Here is a 1168-nt window from a genome sequence, read left to right on the forward strand (position 1 = left end):
CACACATAAGCGCGAGCTTCCGTCCTTCTTCTTAACTAGCAAAACTGGAGCTCTCCATGGCGATACACTTGGTCTAATAAATTTCTTCTCCAACAAATCTTCAATTTGGCTTTTGAGCTCATTTAATTCCAATGGCGACATTCGATACGGTGCCATTGAAATAGGTCCGATTCCTGGGTGCAAATCAATCAAAAATTCCACTTCTCTTATCAGTGGCAATCTTGGAATTTCCGTTGGAAATACATCCTGGTACTCATTGACAAGCATCACATCTTCTATGTTCACATTTATCTTTGCCTCCACATTAGCTAGAGACAAAAACTCACGAGTCCCTTCACTTAGCGACACTTCGGAACATCCATCTAGTACCAAACCTAAACACTAAGTATGACACCGACACATTGAGTACAATATATCATTACCTAATGATAGGACTTCCAATCCATACCAAGAATGATCTTGGGTTATTGTAGAGGTAAACAAATCAAATTAATCGAGAAATCTCTATTATGGACAATTACATGGCAATGTAAACATACAATAATTTTAGTCAAAGTCTTAGCAGGCGTAAAAACAACCAAATCAAAAGGTAGTGACGACACAAATAACTTCCAACGATTCACAAAATCCATAGTAATGAAGGAATGGGTTGCCCCAAAATCAGAAAGTGCAGTTAGAGGGTTACCTGTAATCGCACAGTCACATTGAATCAGATTGCTAGATAAATTTTCAACTTCAGCACCGACGCAATAAACACGTCCTCTGGAAGTAGGAAGAGTAGTCCTAGCTACATTCACTATTGGTTCCACCTTCGGAGCCTTGCAATTCTTTGCAAAATGTCCTGGTTTATGGCAATTGTAGCAAGTATGACTGTTAAAGGTACAAGCATTAGCATAATGTCCCTCTTCTCCACATCGGAAACATTCTGACAATTGTAGCAGGTGAGAATATTAGAGGTACAAGCACTAGCATAATGTCCCTCTTCCCCATACCGGAAACATCGAAGCACTTGTCCCACTTGTCTTCCAAAATTCTGGTTCCCTGGGCGATTCTGCCCACCGTTGTTATTCTGTGGTCGATTATAAGGTTTTGCAACTTGCTTTCCCTTGTTCTGATAATTCACCCAACTAGGGCCTCCTGAATTAAAATTCCCTCCTCGACTAGGCCT

This window comes from Cicer arietinum, chromosome 4 (assembly GCF_000331145.2).
Source record: "Cicer arietinum cultivar CDC Frontier isolate Library 1 chromosome 4, Cicar.CDCFrontier_v2.0, whole genome shotgun sequence".
Taxonomy (NCBI): Eukaryota; Viridiplantae; Streptophyta; class Magnoliopsida; order Fabales; family Fabaceae; genus Cicer; species Cicer arietinum.